Genomic DNA, 20,108 nt, shown 5'->3' on the forward strand with positions numbered 1-20,108 from the left:
TCAGTATAGATGGACTAATAGAACAAGTCCCACACACGGCTAGAAGGCCAAATATTTTTTCAGAGCTAGATGCAGAAAAAAATTATATTCAATTTGCAACCTGGTGGAGGTTAGTATAGATGGACTAATAGAACGAGTCCCACACACAGCTAGAAGCCCAAATATTTTTTCAGAGCTAGATGCAGATAAAAATTATTTTTAATTTGCAACCTGATGGAGGTCAGTATAGATGGACTAATAGAACAAGTCCCACACACTGCTAGAAGGCCAAATATTTTTTCAGAGCTAGATAGAGATAAAAATTATTTTTAATTTGCAACCTGATGGAGGTCAGTATAGATGGACTAATAGAACGAGTCCCACACACTGCTAGAAGGCCAAATATTTTTTTCAGAGCTAGATGCAGAAAAAAATTATATTCCGTTTGCAACCTGATGGAGGTCAGTATAGATGGACTAATAGAACAAGTCCCACACACTGCTAGAAGGCCAAATATTTTTTCAGAGCTAGATGCAGAAAAAAATTATATTCAATTTGCAACCTGATGGAGGTCAGTATAGATGGACTAATAGAACGAGTCCCGCACACTGCTAGAAGGCCAAATATTTTTTTCAGAGCTAGATGCAGAAAAAAATTATATTCCGTTTGCAACCTGATGGAGGTCAGTATAGATGGAATAATAGAACAAGTCCCACACACTGCTAGAAGGCCAAATATTTTTTCAGAGCTAGATGCAGAAAAAAATTATATTCAATTTGCAACCTGATGGAGGTCAGTATAGATGGACTAATAGAACAAGTCCCACACACAGCTAGAAGCCCAAATATTTTTTCAGAGCTAGATGCAGAAAAATATTATGTTCAATTTGCAACCTGATGGAGGTCAGTATAGATGGACTAATAGAACAAGTCCCACACACGGCTAGAAGGCCAAATATTTTTTCAGAGCTAGATGCAGAAAAAAATTATATTCAATTTGCAACCTGGTGGAGGTTAGTATAGATGGACTAATAGAACGAGTCCCACACACAGCTAGAAGCCCAAATATTTTTTCAGAGCTAGATGCAGATAAAAATTATTTTTAATTTGCAACCTGATGGAGGTCAGTATAGATGGACTAATAGAACAAGTCCCACACACTGCTAGAAGGCCAAATATTTTTTCAGAGCTAGATAGAGATAAAAATTATTTTTAATTTGCAACCTGATGGAGGTCAGTATAGATGGACTAATAGAACGAGTCCCACACACTGCTAGAAGGCCAAATATTTTTTTCAGAGCTAGATGCAGAAAAAAATTATATTCCGTTTGCAACCTGATGGAGGTCAGTATAGATGGACTAATAGAACAAGTCCCACACACTGCTAGAAGGCCAAATATTTTTTCAGAGCTAGATGCAGAAAAAAATTATATTCAATTTGCAACCTGATGGAGGTCAGTATAGATGGACTAATAGAACGAGTCCCGCACACTGCTAGAAGGCCAAATATTTTTTTCAGAGCTAGATGCAGAAAAAAATTATATTCCGTTTGCAACCTGATGGAGGTCAGTATAGATGGAATAATAGAACAAGTCCCACACACTGCTAGAAGGCCAAATATTTTTTCAGAGCTAGATGCAGAAAAAAATTATATTCAATTTGCAACCTGATGGAGGTCAGTATAGATGGACTAATAGAACAAGTCCCACACACAGCTAGAAGCCCAAATATTTTTTCAGAGCTAGATGCAGAAAAATATTATGTTCAATTTGCAACCTGATGGAGGTCAGTATAGATGGACTAATAGAACAAGTCCCGCACACTGCTAGAAGGCCAAATAGTTTTTCAGAGCTAGATGCAAAAAAAAATTATATTCAATTTGCAACCTGATGGAGGTCAGTATAGATGGACTAATAGAACAAGTCCCACACACAGCTAGAAGCCCAAATATTTTTTCTGAGGTAGATGCAGAAAAAAATTATATTCAGTTTGTAACCTGATGGAGGTCAGTATAGATGGACTAATAGAACAAGTCCCACACACTGCTAGTAGGCCAAATATTTTTTCAGAGCTAGATGCAGAAAAATATTATATTCAATTTGCAACCTGATGGAGGTCAGTGTATATGGAATAATAGAACAAGTCCCACACACAGCTAGAAGCCCAAATATTTTTTCAGAGGTAGATGCAGAAAAAAATAATATTCAGTTTGCAACCTGATGGAGGTCAGTACAGATGTACTAATAGAACAAGTCCCACACACTGCTAGAAGGCCAAATATTTTTTCAGAGCTAGATTCAGATAAAAATTATTTTTAATTTGCAACCTGATGGAGGTCAGTATAGATGGACTAATAGAACAAGTCCCACACACAGCTAGAAGCCCAAATATTTTTTCAGAGGTAGATGCAGAAAAAAATTATATTCAGTTTGCAACCTGATGGAGGTCATTATAGATGGACTAATAGAACAAGTCCCAAACACTGCTAGAAGGCCAAATATTTTTTCAGAGCTAGATGCAGATAAAAATTATTTTTAATTTGCAACCTGATGGAGGTCAGTATAGATGGACTAATAGAACAAGTCCCACACACATCTAGAAGCCCAAATATTTTTTCAGAAGTAGATGCAGAAAAAAATTATATTCAGTTTGCAGCCTGATGGAGGTCAGTATAGATGGACTAATAGAACAAGTCCCACACACTGCTAAAAGGCCAAATATTTTTTCAGAGCTAGATGCAGATAAAAATTATTTTTAATTTGCAACCTGATGGAGGTCAGTATAAATGGACTAATAGAACAAGTCCCACACACTGCTAGAAGGACAAATATTTTTTCAGAGCTAGATGCAGATAAAAATTATTTTTAATTTGCAGCCTGATGGAGGTCAGTATAGATGGACTAATAGAACAAGTCCCACACACTGCTAGAAGGCCAAATATTTTTTCAAAGCTAGATGCAGATAAAAATTATTTTTAATTTGCAAACTGATGGAGGTCAGTATAGATGGACTAATAGAACATGTCCCACACACTGCTAGAAGGCCAAATATTTTTTCAGAGCTAGATGCAGAAAAAAATTATATTCAATTTGCAACCTGATGGAGGTCAGTATAGATGGACTAATAGAACAAGTCCCACACATAGCTAGAAGCCCAAATATTTTTTCAGAGCTAGATGCAGAAAAAAATTATATTCAGTTTGCAACCTGATGGAGGTCAGTATAGATGGACTAATAGAATAAGTCCCACACACTGCTAGAAGGCCAAATATTTTTTCAGAGCTAGATGCAGATAAAAATTATATTCAGTTAGCAACCTGATGGAGGTCAGTATAGATGGACTAATAGAACAAGTCCCACACACTGCTAGCTGGTCAAATATTTTTTCAGAGCTAGATGCAGAAAAATATTATATTCAATTTGCAACCTGATGGAGGTCATTATAGATGGACTAATAGAACAAGTCCCACACACAGCTAGAAGCCCAATTATTTTTTCAGAGGTAGATGCAGAAAAAAAATATATTCAGTTTGCAACCTGATGGAGGTCAGTATAGATGGACTAATAGAACAAGTCCCACACACTGCTAGAAGGCCAAATATTTTTTCAGAGGTAGATGCAGATAAAAATAATTTTTAATTTGCAACCTGATGGAGGTCAGTATAGATGGACTAATAGAACAAGTCCCACACAGCTAGAAGCCCAAATATTTTTTCAGAGGTAGATGCAGAAAAAAATTATATTCAGTTTGCAACCTGATGGAGGTCAGTATAGATGGACTAATAGAACAAGTCCCACACACTGCTAGAAGGCCAAATATTTTTTCAGAGCTAGATGCAGATAAAAATTATTTTTAATTTGCAACCTGATGGAGGTCAGTATAGATGGACTAATATAACATGTCCCACACACAGCTAGAAGGCCAAATATTTTTTCAGAGCTAGATGCAGAAAAAAATTATATTCAATTTGCAACCTGATGGAGGTCAGTATAGATGGACTAATAGAATAAGTCCCACACACTGCTAGAAGGCCAAATATTTTTTCAGAGCTAGATGCAGATAAAAATTATATTCAGTTTGCAACCTGATGGAGGTCATTATAGATGGACTAATAGAACAAGTCCCACACACAGCTAGAAGCCCAAATATTTTTTCAGAGGTAGATGCAGAAAAAAATTATATTCAGTTTGCAACCTGATGGAGGTCAGTATAGATGGACTAATAGAACAAGTCCCACACACTGCTAGAAGGCCAAATATTTTTTCAGAGGTAGATGCAGATAAAAATTATTTTTAATTTGCAACCTGATGGAGGTCAGTATAGATGGACTAATAGAACAAGTCCCACACACAGCTAAAAGCTCAAATATTTTTTCAGAGGTAGATGCAGAAAAAAATTATATTCAGTTTGCAACCTGATGGAGGTCAGTATAGATGGACTAATAGAACAAGTCCCACACACTGCTGGAAGGCCAAATATTTTTTCAGAGCTAGATACAGATAAAAATTATTTTGAATTTGCAACCTGATGGAGGTCAGTATAGATGAACTAATGGAACAAGTCCCACACACAGCTAGAAGCCCAAATATTTTTTCAGAGGGAGATGCAGAAAAAAATTATATTCTGTTTGCAACCTGATGGAGGTCAGTATAGATGGACTAATAGAACAAGTCCCACACACTGCTAGAAGGCCAAATATTTTTTCAGAGCTAGATGCAGATAAAAAATATTTTGAATTTGCAACCTGATGGAGGTAAGTATAGATGGACTAATAGAACAAGTCCCACACACTGCTAGAAGGCCAAATATTTTTTCAAAGCTAGATGCAGATAAAAATTATTTTGAATTTGCAACCTGATGGAGGTCAGTATAGATGGACTAATAGAACAAGTCCCACACACAGCTAGAAGCCCAAATATTTTTTCAAAGGTAGATGCAGATAAAAATTATTTTGAATTTGCAACCTGATGGAGGTCAGTATAGATGGACTAATAGAACAAGTCCCACACACAGCTAGAAGCCCAAATATTTTTGCAGAGCTAGATGCAGAAAAATATTATATTCAATTTACAACCTGATGGAGGTCAGTATAGATGGACTAATAGAACAAGTCCCACACACTGCTAGAAGGCCAAATATTTTTTCAGAGCTAGATGCAGATAAAAATTATTTTTAATTTGCAACCTGATGGAGGTCAGTATAGATGGACTAATAGAACAAGTCCCACACACTGCTAGAAGGCCAAATATTTTTTCAGAGCTAGATGCAGAAAAAAATTATATTCAATTTGCAACCTGATGGAGGTCAGTATAGATGGACTAATAGAACAAGTCCCACACACAGCTAGAAGGCCAAATATTTTTTCAGAGGTAAATGCAGAAAAAAATTATATTCAGTTTGCAACCTGATGGATGTCAGTATAGATGGACTAATAGAACAAGTCCCACACAAAGCTAGAAGCCCAAATAGTTTTTCTGAGCTAGATGCAGAAAAATATTATATTCAATTTACAACCTGATGGAGGTCAGTATAGATGGACTAATAGAACAAGTCCCACACACTGCTAGAAGGCCAAATATTTTTTTAGAGCTAGATGCAGAAAAAAATTATATTTAATTTGCAACCTGATGGAGGTCAGTATAGATGGACTAATAGAACAAGTCCCACAAACAGCTAGAAGCCCAAATATTTTTTCAGAGGTAGATGCAGAAAAAAATTATATTCTGTTTGCAGCCTGATGGAGGTCAGTATTGATGGACTAATAGAACAAGTCCCACACACTGCTAGAAGGCCAAATATTTTTTCAGAGCTAGATGCAGATAAAAATTATTTTTAATTTGCAACCTGATGGAGGTCAGTATAGATGGACTAATAGAACAAGTCCCACACACTGCTAGAAGGCCAAATATTTTTTCAGAGCTAGATGCAGAAAAAAATTATATTCAATTTGCAACCTGATGGAGGTCAGTATAGATGGACTAATAGAACAAGTCCCACACACAGCTAGAAGCCCAAATATTTTTTCAGAAGTAGATGCAGAAAAAAATTATATTCAGTTTGCAACCTGATGGAGCTCAGTATAGATGGACTAATAGAACAAGTCCCACCCACTGCTAGAAGGCCAAATATTTTTTCAGAGCTAGATGCAGATAAAAATTATTTTTAATTTGCAACCTGATGGAGGTCAGTATAGATGAACTAATAGAATAAGTCCCACACACTGCTAGAAGGCCAAATATTTTTTCAGAGCTAGATGCAGATAAAAATTATATTCAGTTTGCAACCTGATGGAGGTCAGTATAGATGGACTAATAGAACAAGTCCCACACACTGCTAGAAGGCCAAATATTTTTTCAGAGCTAGATGCAAAAAAATATTATATTCAATTTGCAACCTGATGGAGGTCATTATAGATGGAATAATAGAACAAGTCCCACACACAGCTAGAAGCCCAAATATTTTTTCAGAGGTAGATGCAGAAAAAAATTATATTCAGTTTGCAACCTGATGGAGGTCAGTATAGATGGACTAATAGAACAAGTCCCACACACTGCTAGAAGGCCAAATATTTTTTCAGAGCTAGATGCAGATAAAAATTATTTTTAATTTGCAACCTGATGGAGGTCAGTATAGATGGACTAATAGAACAAGTCCCACACACAGCTAGAAGCCCAAATATTTTTTCAGAGGTAGAAGCAGAAAAAAATTATATTCAGTTTGCAACCTGATGGAGGTCAGTATAGATGGACTAATAGAACAAGTCCCACACACTGCTAGAATGCCAAATATTTTTTCAGAGCTAGATACAGATAAAAATTATTTTGAATTTGCAACCTGATGGAGGTCAGTATAGATGGACTAATAGAACAAGTCCCACACACTGCTAGAAGGCCAAATATTTTTTCAGAGCTAGATTCAGATAAAAATTATTTTGAATTTGCAACCTGATGGAGGTCAGTATAGATGGACTAATAGAACAAGTCCCACACACTGCTAGAAGGCCAAATATTTTTTCAGAGCTAGATGCAGATAAAAATTATTTTTAATTTTCAAACTGATGGAGGTCAGCATAGATAGACTAATAGAATAAGTCTCACACACTACTAGAAGGCCAAATATTTTTTCAGAGCTAGATGCAGATAAAAATTATTTTGAATTTGCAACCTGATGGAGGTCAGTATAGATGGACTAATAGAACAAGTCCCACACACAGCTAGAAGCCCAAATATTTTTTCAGAGCTAGATGCAGAAAAATATTATATTCAATTTACAACCTGATGGAGGTCAGTATAGATCGACTAATAGAACAAGTCCCACACACTGCTAGAAGGCCAAATATTTTTTCAGAGGTAGATGCAGAAAAATGTTATATTCAATTTGCAACCTGATGGAGGTCAGTATACATGGACTAATAGAACAAGTCCCACACACTGCTAGAAGGCCAAATATTTTTTCAGAGCTAGATGCATATAAAAATTATTTTGAATTGGCAACCTGATGGAGGTCAGTATAGATGGACTAATAGAACAAGTCCCACACACTACTAGAAGGCCAAATATTTTTTCTGAGCTAGATTTAGATAAAAATTATTTTGAATTTGCAACCTGATGGAGGTCAGTATAGATGGACTAATAGAACAAGTCCCACACACAGCTAGAAGCCCAAATATTTTTTCAAAGGTAGATGCAGAAAAAAATTATATTCAGTTTGCAACCTGATGGAGGTCAGTATAGATGGACTAATAGAACAAGTCCCACACACTGCTAGAAGGCCAAATATTTTTTCAAAGCTAGATGCAGATAAAAATTATTTTTAATTTGCAAACTGATGGAGGTCAGCATAGATAGACTAATAGAATAAGTCTCACACACTGCTAGAAGGCCAAATATTTTTTCAGAGCTAGATGCAGATAAAAATTATTTTGAATTTGCAACCTGATGGAGGTCAGTATAGATGGACTAATAGAACAAGTCCCACACACAGCTAGAAGCCCAAATATTTTTTCAGAGCTAGATGCAGAAAAATATTATATTCAATTTACAACCTGATGGAGGTCAGTATAGATGGACTAATAGAACAAGTCCCACACACTGCTAGAAGGCCAAATATTTTTTCAGAGCTAGATGCAGAAAAAAATTATATTCAATTTGCAACCTGATGGAGGTCAGTATAGATGGACTAATAGAACAAGTCCCACAAACAGCTAGAAGCCCAAATATTTTTTCCGAGGTAGATGCAGAAAAAAATTATATTCAGTTTGCAACCTGATGGAGGTCAGTATAGATGGACTAATAGAACAAGTCCCACACACTGAGAGAAGGCCAAATATTTTTTCAGAGGTAGATGCAGAAAAATGTTATATTCAATTTGCAACCTGATGGAGGTCAGTATACATGGACTAATAGAACAAGTCCCACACACAGCTAGAAGCCCAAATATTTTTTCAGAGGTAGATGCAGAAAAAAATTATATTCAGTTTGCAACCTGATGGAGGTCAGTATAGATGGACTAATAGAACAAGTCCCACACACTGCTAGAAGGCCAAATATTTTTTCAGAGCTAGATGCAGATAAAAATTATTTTTAATTTGCAACCTGATGGAGGTCCGTATAGATGGACTAATAGAACAAGTCCTACACACAGCTAGAAGCCCAAATATTTTTTCAGAGGTAGATGCAGAAAAAAATTATATTCAGTTTGTAGCCTGATGGAGGTCAGTATAGATGGACTAATAGAACAAGTCCCACACACTGCTAGAAGGCCAAATATTTTTTCAAAGCTAGATGCAGATAAAAATTCTTTTTAATTTGCAGCCTGATGGAGGTCAGTATAGATGAACCAATAGAACAAGTCCCACACACTGCTAGAAGGCCAATATTTTTTCAGAGCTAGATGCAGATAAAAATTATTTTTAATTTGCAACCTGATGGAGGTCAGTATAGATGGACTAATAGAACAAGTCCCACACACGGCTAGAAGGCCAAATATTTTTTCAGAGCTAGATTCAGATAAAAATTATTTTGAATTTGCAACCTGATGGAGGTCAGTATAGATGGACTAATAGAACAAGTCCCACACACTGCTAGAAGCCCAAATATTTTTTCAAAGGTAGATGCAGAAAAAAATTATATTCAGTTTGCAACCTGATGGAGGTCAGTATAGATGGACTAATAGAACAAGTCCCACACACAGCTAGAAGCCCAAATATTTTTTCAGAGCTAGATGCAGAAAAATATTATATTCAATTTACAACCTGATGGAGGTCAGTATAGATGGACTAATAGAACAAGTCCCACACACTGCTAGAAGGCCAAATATTTTTTCAGAGCTAGATGCAGAAAAAAATTATATTCAGTTTGCAACCTGATGGAGGTCAGTATAGATGGACTAATAGAACAAGTCCCACAAACAGCTAGAAGCCCAAATATTTTTTCAGAGGTAGATGCAGAAAAAAATTATATTCAGTTTGCAACCTGATGGAGGTCAGTATAGATGGACTAATAGAACAAGTCCCACACAATGCTAGAAGGCCAAATATTTTTTCAGAGGTAGATGCAGAAAAATGTTATATTCAATTTGCAACCTGATGGAGGTCAGTATACATGGACTAATAGAACAAGTCCCACACACTGCTAGAAGGCCAAATATTTTTTCAGAGCTAGATGCAGATAAAAATTATTTTGAATTGGCAACCTGATGGAGGTCAGTATAGATGGACTAAAAGAACAAGTCCCACACACTGCTAGAAGGCCACATATTTTTTCTGAGCTAGATTTAGATAAAAATTATTTTGAATTTGCAACCTGATGGAGGTCAGCATATATGGACTAATAGAACAAGTCCCACACACAGCTAGAAGCCAAAATATTTTTTCAAAGGTAGATGCAGAAAAAAATTATATTCAGTTTGCAACCTGATGGAGGTCAGTATAGATGGACTAATAGAACAAGTCCCACACACTGCTAGAAGGCCAAATATTTTTTCAGAGCTAGATGCAGATAAAAATTATTTTTAATTTGCAAACTGATGGAGGTCAGCATAGATAGACTAATAGAATAAGTCTCACACACTGCTAGAAGGCCAAATATTTTTTCAGAGCTAGATGCATATAAAAATTATTTTGAATTTGCAACCTGATGGAGGTCAGTATAGATGGACTAATAGAACAAGTCCCACACACAGCTAGAAGGCCAAATATTTTTTCAGAGGTAGATGCAGAAAAAAATTATATTCAGCTTGCAACCTGATGGAGGTCAGTATAGATGGACTAATAGAACAAGTCCCACACACAGCTAGAAGCCCAAATATTTTTTCAGAGCTAGATGCAGAAAAATATTATATTCAATTTACAACCTGATGGAGGTCAGTATAGATGGACTAATAGAACAAGTCCCACACACTGCTAGAAGGCCAAATATTTTTTCAGAGCTAGATGAAGAAAAAAATTATATTCAATTTGCAACCTGATGGAGGTCAGTATAGATGGACTAATAGAACAAGTCCCACAAACAGCTAGAAGCCCAAATATTTTTTCAGAGGTAGATGCAGAAAAAAATTATATTCAGTTTGCAACCTGATGGAGGTCAGTATAGATGGACTAATAGAACAAGTCCCACACACTGCTAGAAGGCCAAATATTTTTTCAGAGGTAGATGCAGAAAAATGTTATATTCAATTTGCAACCTGATGGAGGTCAGTATACATGGACTAATAGAACAAGTCCCACACACAGCTAGAAGCCCAAATATTTTTTCAGAGGTAGATGCAGAAAAAAATTATATTCAGTTTGCAACCTGATGGAGGTCAGTATAGATGGACTAATAGAACAAGTCCCACACACTGCTAGAAGGCCAAATATTTTTTCAGAGCTAGATGCAGATAAAAATTATTTTTAATTTGCAACCTGATGGAGGTCCATATAGATGGACTAATAGAACAAGTCCTACACACAGCTAGAAGCCCAAATATTTTTTCAGAGGTAGATGCAGAAAAAAATTATATTCAGTTTGTAGCCTGATGGAGGTCAGTATAGATGGACTAATAGAACAAGTCCCACACACTGCTAGAAGGCCAAATATTTTTTCAGAGCTAGATGCAGATAAAAATTATTTTTAATTTGCAACCTGATGGAGGTCAGTATAGATGGACTAATAGAACAAGTCCCACACACTGCTAGAAGGCCAAATATTTTTTCAAAGCTAGATGCAGATAAAAATTCTTTTTAATTTGCAGCCTGATGGAGGTCAGTATAGATGAACCAATAGAACAAGTCCCACACACTGCTAGAAGGCCAATATTTTTTCAGAGCTAGATGCAGATAAAAATTATTTTTAATTTGCAACCTGATGGAGGTCAGTATAGATGTACTAATAGAACAAGTCCCACACACTGCTAGAAGGCCAAATATTTTTTCAGAGCTAGATTCAGATAAAAATTATTTTGAATTTGCAACCTGATGGAGGTCAGTATAGATGGACTAATAGAACAAGTCCCACACACTGCTAGAAGCCCAAATATTTTTTCAAAGGTAGATGCAGAAAAAAATTATATTCATTTTGCAACCTGATGGAGGTCAGTATAGATGGACTAATAGAACAAGTCCCACACACTGCTAGAAGGCCAAATATTTTTTCAGAGCTAGATGCAGATAAAAATTCTTTTGAATTTTCAAACTGATGGAGGTCAGCATAGATGGACTAATAGAACAAGTCCCACACACAGCTAGAAGGCCAAATATTTTTTCAGAGGTAGATGCAGAAAAAAATTATATTCAGTTTGCAACCTGATGGAGGTCAGTATAGATGGACTAATAGAACAAGTCCCACACACTGCTAGAAGCCCAAATATTTTTTCAGAGATAGATGCAGAAAAATATTATATTCAATTTACAACCTGATGGAGGTCAGTATAGATGGACTAATAGAACAAGTCCCACACACTGCTAGAAGGCCAAATATTTTTTCAGAGCTAGATGCAGAAAAAAATTATATTCAGTTTGCAACCTGATGGAGGTCAGTATAGATGGGCTAATAGAACAAGTCCCACAAACAGCTAGAAGCCCAAATATTTTTTCAGAGGTAGATGCAGAAAAAAATTATATTCAGTTTGCAACCTGATGGAGGTCAGTATAGATGGACTAATAGAACAAGTCCCACACAATGCTAGAAGGCCAAATATTTTTTCAGAGGTAGATGCAGAAAAATGTTATATTCAATTTGCAACCTGATGGAGGTCAGTATACATGGACTAATAGAACAAGTCCCACACACTGCTAGAAGGCCAAATATTTTTTCAGAGCTAGATGCAGATAAAAATTATTTTGAATTGGCAACCTGATGGAGGTCAGTATAGATGGACTAAAAGAACAAGTCCCACACACTGCTAGAAGGCCACATATTTTTTCTGAGCTAGATTTAGATAAAAATTATTTTGAATTTGCAACCTGATGGAGGTCAGCATATATGGACTAATAGAACAAGTCCCACACACAGCTAGAAGCCAAAATATTTTTTCAAAGGTAGATGCAGAAAAAAATTATATTCAGTTTGCAACCTGATGGAGGTCAGTATAGATGGACTAATAGAACAAGTCCCACACACTGCTAGAAGGCCAAATATTTTTTCAGAGCTAGATGCAGATAAAAATTATTTTTAATTTGCAAACTGATGGAGGTCAGCATAGATAGACTAATAGAATAAGTCTCACACACTGCTAGAAGGCCAAATATTTTTTCAGAGCTAGATGCATATAAAAATTATTTTGAATTTGCAACCTGATGGAGGTCAGTATAGATGGACTAATAGAACAAGTCCCACACACAGCTAGAAGGCCAAATATTTTTTCAGAGGTAGATGCAGAAAAAAATTATATTCAGCTTGCAACCTGATGGAGGTCAGTATAGATGGACTAATAGAACAAGTCCCACACACAGCTAGAAGCCCAAATATTTTTTCAGAGCTAGATGCAGAAAAATATTATATTCAATTTACAACCTGATGGAGGTCAGTATAGATGGACTAATAGAACAAGTCCCACACACTGCTAGAAGGCCAAATATTTTTTCAGAGCTAGATGAAGAAAAAAATTATATTCAATTTGCAACCTGATGGAGGTCAGTATAGATGGACTAATAGAACAAGTCCCACAAACAGCTAGAAGCCCAAATATTTTTTCAGAGGTAGATGCAGAAAAAAATTATATTCAGTTTGCAACCTGATGGAGGTCAGTATAGATGGACTAATAGAACAAGTCCCACACACTGCTAGAAGGCCAAATATTTTTTCAGAGGTAGATGCAGAAAAATGTTATATTCAATTTGCAACCTGATGGAGGTCAGTATACATGGACTAATAGAACAAGTCCTACACACAGCTAGAAGCCCAAATATTTTTTCAGAGGTAGATGCAGAAAAAAATTATATTCAGTTTGTAGCCTGATGGAGGTCAGTATAGATGGACTAATAGAACAAGTCCCACACACTGCTAGAAGGCCAAATATTTTTTCAGAGCTAGATGCAGATAAAAATTATTTTTAATTTGCAACCTGATGGAGGTCAGTATAGATGGACTAATAGAACAAGTCCCACACACTGCTAGAAGGCCAAATATTTTTTCAAAGCTAGATGCAGATAAAAATTCTTTTTAATTTGCAGCCTGATGGAGGTCAGTATAGATGAACCAATAGAACAAGTCCCACACACTGCTAGAAGGCCAATATTTTTTCAGAGCTAGATGCAGATAAAAATTATTTTTAATTTGCAACCTGATGGAGGTCAGTATAGATGTACTAATAGAACAAGTCCCACACACTGCTAGAAGGCCAAATATTTTTTCAGAGCTAGATTCAGATAAAAATTATTTTGAATTTGCAACCTGATGGAGGTCAGTATAGATGGACTAATAGAACAAGTCCCACACACTGCTAGAAGCCCAAATATTTTTTCAAAGGTAGATGCAGAAAAAAATTATATTCATTTTGCAACCTGATGGAGGTCAGTATAGATGGACTAATAGAACAAGTCCCACACACTGCTAGAAGGCCAAATATTTTTTCAGAGCTAGATGCAGATAAAAATTCTTTTGAATTTTCAAACTGATGGAGGTCAGCATAGATGGACTAATAGAACAAGTCCCACACACAGCTAGAAGGCCAAATATTTTTTCAGAGGTAGATGCAGAAAAAAATTATATTCAGTTTGCAACCTGATGGAGGTCAGTATAGATGGACTAATAGAACAAGTCCCACACACTGCTAGAAGCCCAAATATTTTTTCAGAGATAGATGCAGAAAAATATTATATTCAATTTACAACCTGATGGAGGTCAGTATAGATGGACTAATAGAACAAGTCCCACACACTGCTAGAAGGCCAAATATTTTTTCAGAGCTAGATGCAGAAAAAAATTATATTCAATTTGCAACCTGATGGAGGTCAGTATAGATGGACTAATAGAACAAGTCCCACAAACAGCTAGAAGCCCAAATATTTTTTCAGAGGTAGATGCAGAAAAAAATTATATTCAGTTTGCAACCTGATGGAGGTCAGTATAGATGGACTAATAGAACAAGTCCCACACACTGCTAGAAGGCCAAATATTTTTTCAGAGGTAGATGCAGAAAAATGTTATATTCAATTTGCAACCTGATGGAGGTCAGTATACATGGACTAATAGAACAAGTCCCACACACTGCTAGAAGGCCAAATATTTTTTCAGAGCTAGATGCAGATAAAAATTATTTTGAATTGGCAACCTGATGGAGGTCAGTATAGATGGACTAATAGAACAAGTCCCACACACTGCTAGAAGGCCAAATATTTTTTCTGAGCTAGATTTAGATAAAAATTATTTTGAATTTGCAACCTGATGGAGGTCAGTATAGATGGACTAATAGAACAAGTCCCACACACAGCTAGGAGCCCAAATATTTTTTCAAAGGTAGATGCAGAAAAAAATTATATTCAGTTTGCAACCTGATGGAGGTTAGTATAGATGGACTAATAGAACAAGTCCCACACACTGCTAGAAGGCCAAATATTTTTTCAGAGCTAGATGCAGATAAAAATTATTTTGAATTTGCAACCTGATGGAGGTCAGTATAGATGGACTAATAGAACAAGTCCCACACACAGCTAGAAGGCCAAATATTTTTTCAGAGGTAGATGCAGAAAAAAATTATATTCAGCTTGCAACCTGATGGAGGTCAGTATAGATGGACTAATAGAACAAGTCCCACACACAGCTAGAAGCCCAAATATTTTTTCAGAGCTAGATGCAGAAAAATATTATATTCAATTTACAACCTGATGGAGGTCAGTATAGATGGACTAATAGAACAAGTCCCACACACTGCTAGAAGGCCAAATATTTTTTCAGAGCTAGATGCAGAAAAAAATTATATTCAATTTGCAACCTGATGGAGGTCAGTATAGATGGACTAATAGAACAATTCCCACAAACAGCTAGAAGCCCTAATATTTTTTCAGAGGTAGATGCAGAAAAAAATTATATTCAGTTTGCAACCTGATGGAGGTCAGTATAGATGGACTAATAGAACAAGTCCCACACACAGCTAGAAGCCCAAATATTTTTTCAGAGGTAGATGCAGAAAAAAATTATATTCAGTTTGCAACCTGATGGAGGTCAGTATAGATGGACTAATAGAACAAGTCCCACACACTGCTAGAAGGCCAAATATTTTTTCAGAGCTAGATGCAGATAAAAATTATTTTTAATTTGCAACCTGATGGAGGTCCGTATAGGTGGACTAATAGAACAAGTCCTACACACAGCTAGAAGCCCAAATATTTTTTCAGAGGTAGATGCAGAAAAAAATTATATTCAGTTTGTAGCCTGATGGAGGTCAGTATAGATGGACTAATAGAACAAGTCCCACACACTGCTAGAAGGCCAAATATTTTTTCAGAGCTAGATGCAGATAAAAATTATTTTTAATTTGCAACCTGATGGAGGTCAGTATAGATGGACTAATAGAACAAGTCCCACACACTGCTAGAAGGCCAAATATTTTTTCAAAGCTAGATGCAGATAAAAATTCTTTTTAATTTGCAGCCTGATGGAGGTCAGTATAGATGAACTAATAGAACAAGTCCCACACACTGCTAGAAGGCCAAATATTTTTTCAGAGCTAGATGCAGATAAAAATTATTTTGAATTTGCAACCTGATGGAGGTCAGTATAGATGGACTAATAGAACAAAACCCACACACTGCTAGAAGGCCAAATATTTTTTCAGACCTAGATGCAGAAAAAAATGATATTCAATTTGCAACCTGATGGAGGTCAGTATAGATGGACGAATAGAACAAGTCCCACACACAGCTAGAAGCCCATATATTTTTTCAGAGGTAGATGCAGAAAAAAATTATTTTCAGTTTGCAACCTGATGGAGGTCAGTATAGATGGACTAATAGAACAAGTCCCACCCACTGCTAGAAGGCCAAATATTTTTTCAAAGCTAGATGCAGATAAAAATTATTTTTAATTTGCAACCTGATGGAGGTCAGTATAGATGGACTAATAGAACAAGTCCCACACACAGCTAGAAGCCCAAATACTTTTTCAGAGGTAGATGCAGAAAAAAACTATATTCAGTTTGCAACCTGATGGAGGTCAGTATAGATGGACTAATAGAACAAGTCCCACACACTGCTAGAAGGCCAAATATTTTTTCAGAGCTAGATACAGATAAAAATTATTTTGAATTTGCAACCTGATGGAGGTCAGTATAGATGGACTAATGGAACAAGTCCCACACACAGTTAGAAGAACAAATATTTTTTCAAAGGTAGATGCAGAAAAAAATTATATTCAGTTTGCAACCTGATGGAGGTCAGTATAGATGGACTAATAGAACAAGTCCCACACACAGCTAGAAGGCCAAATATTTTTTCAGAGGTAGATGCAGAAAAAAATTATATTCAGTTTGCAACCTGATGGAGGTCAGTATAGATGGACTAATTGAACAAGTCCCACACACAGCTAGAATCCCAAATATTTTTTCAGAGCTAGATGCAGAAAAATATTATATTCAATTTACAACCTGATGGAGGTCAGTATAGATGGACTAATAGAACAAGTCCCACACACTGCTAGAAGGCCAAATATTTTTTCAGAGCTAGATGCAGAAAAAAATTATTTTTAATTTCCAACCTGATGGAGGTCAGTATAGATGGACTAATAGAACAAGTCCCACACACAGCTAGAAGCCCAAATATTTTTTCAGAGGTAGATGCAAAAAAAAATTATATTCAGTTTGCAACCTGATGGAGGTCAGTATAGATGGACTAATAGAACAAGTCCCACACACTGCTAGAAGGCCAAATATTTTTTCAGAGCTGGATGCAGATAAAAATTATTTTTAATTTGCAACCTGATGGAGGTCAGTATAGATGGACTAATAGAACAAGTCCCACACACAGCTAGAAGCCCAAATATTTTTTCAGAGGTAGATGCAGAAAAAATTATATTCAGTTTGCAACCTGATGGAGGTCAGTATAGATGGACTAATAGAACAAGTCCCACACACTGCTAGAAGGCCAAATATTTTTTCAGAGGTAGATGCAGATAAAAATGATTTCGAATTTGCAACCTGATGGAGGTCAGTATAGATGGACTAATAGAACAAGTCCCACACACTGCTAGAAGGCCAAATATTTTTTCAGAGCTAGATGCAGGTAAAAATTATTTTGAATTTGCAACCTGATGGAGGTCAGTATAGATGGACTAATAGAACAAGTCCCACACACTGCTAGAAGGCCAAATATTTTTTCAGAGCTAGATGCAGATAAAAATTATTTTTAATTTGCAAATTGATGGAGGTCAGTATAGATGGACTAATAGAACAAGTCCCACACACTGCTAGAAGGCCAAATATTTTTTCAGAGATAGATGCAGAAAAAAATTATATTCAGTTTGCAACCTGATGGAGGTCAGTATATATGGACTAATAGAACAAGTCCCACAAACTGCTAGAAGGCCAAATATTTTTTCAGAGCTAGATGCAGATAAAAATTATTTTTAATTTGCAGCCTGATGGAGGTCAGTATAGATGGACTAATAGAATAATTCCCACGCACTGCTAGAAGGCCAAATATTTTTTCAGAGGTAGGTGTAGAAAAAATTATATTCAGTTTGCAACCTGATGGAGGTCAGTATAGATGGACTAATAGAACAAGTCCCACACACTGCTAGAAGGCCAAATATTTTTTCAGAGGTAGATGCAGATAAAAATGATTTTGAATTTGCAACCTGATGGAGGTCAGTATAGATGGACTAATAGAACAAGTCCCACACACTGCTAGAAGGCCAAATATTTTTTCAGAGCTAGATGCAGATAAAAATTATTTTTAATTTGCAACCTGATGGAGGTCAGTATAGATGGACTAATAGAACAAGTCCCACACACTGCTAGAAGGCCAAATATTTTTTCAGAGATAGATGCAGAAAAAAATTATATTCAGTTTGCAACCTGATGGAGGTCAGTATATATGGACTAATAGAACAAGTCCCACACACTGCTAGAAGTCCAAATATTTTTTCAGAGCTAGATGCAGATAAAAATTATTCTTAATTTGCAACCTGATGGAGGTCAGTATAGATGGACTAATAGAACAAGTCCCACACACTGCTAGAAGGCCAAATATTTTTTCAGAGCTAGATGCAGAAAAATATTATATTCAATTTGCAACCTGATGGAGGTCAGTATAGATGGACTAATAGAACAAGTCCCACACACAGCTAGAAGCCCAAATATTTTTTCAGAGCTAGATGCAGAAAAAAAATATATTCAGTTTGCAACCTGATGGAGGTCAATATAGATGGACTAATAGAACAAGTCCCACACACTGCTAGAAGGCCAAATATTTTTTCAGAGCTAGATGCAGATAAAAATTATTTTTAATTTGCAACCTGATGGAGGTCAGTATAGATGGACTAATAGAACAAGTCCCACACACAGCTAGAAGCCCAAATGTTTTTTCAGAGGTAGGTGTAGAAAAAAATTATATTCAGTTTGCAACCTGATTAAGGTCAGTATAGATGGACTAATAGAACAAGTCCCACACATTGCTAGAAGGCCAAATATTTTTTCAGAGCTAGATGCAGATAAAAATTATTTTTAATTTGCAACCTGATGGAGGTCCGTATAGATGGACTAATAGAACAACTCCACACACAGCTAAAAGCCCAAATGTTTTTTCAGAGGTAGATGCAGAAAAAAATTATATTCAGTTTGCAACCTGATGGAGGTCAGTATAGATGGACTAATAGAACAAGTCCCACACACTGCTAGAAGGCCAAATATTTTTTCAGAGGTAGATGCAGATAAAAATGATTTCGAATTTGCAACCTGATGGAGGTCAGTATAGATGGACTAATAGAACAAGTCCCACACACTGCTAGAAGGCCAAATATTTTTTCAGAGCTAGATGCAGGTAAAAATTATTTTGAATTTGCAACCTGATGGAGGTCAGTATAGATGGACTAATAGAACAAGTACCACACACTGCTAGAAGGCCAAAAATTTTTTCAGAGCTAGATGCAGATAAAAATTATTTTGAATTTGCAGCCTGATGGAGGTCAGTATAGATGGACTAATAGAACAAGTCCCACACATTGCTAGAAGGCCAAAAATTTTTTCAAAGGTAGATGTAGAAAAAAATTATATTCAGTTTGCAACCTGATGGAGGTCAGTATAGATGGACTAATAGAACAAGTCCCACACACTGCTAGAAGGCCAAATATTTTTTCAGAGCTAGATGCAGATAAAAATTATTTTTAATTTGCAAATTGATGGAGGTCAGTATAGATGGACTAATAGAACAAGTCCCACACACTGCTAGAAGGCCAAATATTTTTTCAGAGATAGATGCAGAAAAAAATTATATTCAGTTTGCAACCTGATGGAGGTCAGTATATATGGACTAATAGTACAAGTCCCACAAACTGCTAGAAGGCCAAATATTTTATCAGAGCTAGATGCAGATAAAAATTATTTTTAATTTGCAGCCTGATGGAGGTCAGTATAGATGGACTAATAGAATAATTCCCACGCACTGCTAGAAGGCCAAATATTTTTTCAGAGGTAGGTGTAGAAAAAATTATATTCAGT

The sequence above is a fragment of the Phyllobates terribilis genome, unplaced genomic scaffold, assembly GCF_046119375.1.
Source record: "Phyllobates terribilis strain yellow unplaced genomic scaffold, ASM4611937v1 Scaffold_2__4_contigs__length_985480577, whole genome shotgun sequence".
In the NCBI taxonomy this organism is placed as follows: domain Eukaryota; kingdom Metazoa; phylum Chordata; class Amphibia; order Anura; family Dendrobatidae; genus Phyllobates; species Phyllobates terribilis.